The sequence below is a fragment of the Myotis davidii genome, unplaced genomic scaffold, assembly GCF_000327345.1.
Source record: "Myotis davidii unplaced genomic scaffold, ASM32734v1 scaffold164, whole genome shotgun sequence".
Classification (NCBI taxonomy): Eukaryota; Metazoa; Chordata; class Mammalia; order Chiroptera; family Vespertilionidae; genus Myotis; species Myotis davidii.
Window position 1 is genome coordinate 1117056 of NW_006296417.1, and position 427 is coordinate 1117482.

General features: G+C 66.7%; 1 protein-coding gene across 1 annotated transcript in view; it reads right to left on the reverse strand.

The window, feature by feature from the left end:
- Positions 1-427, reverse strand: part of LRRK1 (leucine-rich repeat kinase 1) — a 55125-nt gene that overhangs the window by 4155 nt on the left and 50543 nt on the right.

Genomic DNA, 427 nt, shown 5'->3' on the forward strand with positions numbered 1-427 from the left:
CGCGGCCTTAAATGACGCTTTGTGTCCTATTCTCCGGCACTTGGGGCCCAAGCTGCCCCTGCCTCGCCCGTGGGGCCACCGTCATAAATGACTCTAAGGCTGAGTTTTAGGACAGGTAGCAGCCCAGGCAAACGGGAGCTGTGTCTCTATTGAGCCCCGACGCAGGCCCCAGCCAGGGCAGCGAGCGCCAGGCCGGCTGGGTGTGAGGCGTGCAAGAATGCAGGGGTCAGCCGTCCCGTCCACGGCCTCCGAGGGCAGGTACCCGGGCAGGGAGGCTCTGCACAGAGCCAGCTTTATTCCCTCTGGTCGTGCGGGCGGTGGTGCCCTGGCTCGGGGGCTCCGGCCGGCCGCGGCCTTAAATGACGCTTTGTGTCCTATTCTCCGGCACTTGGGGCCCAAGCTGCCCCTGCCTCGCCCGGGGGGACCC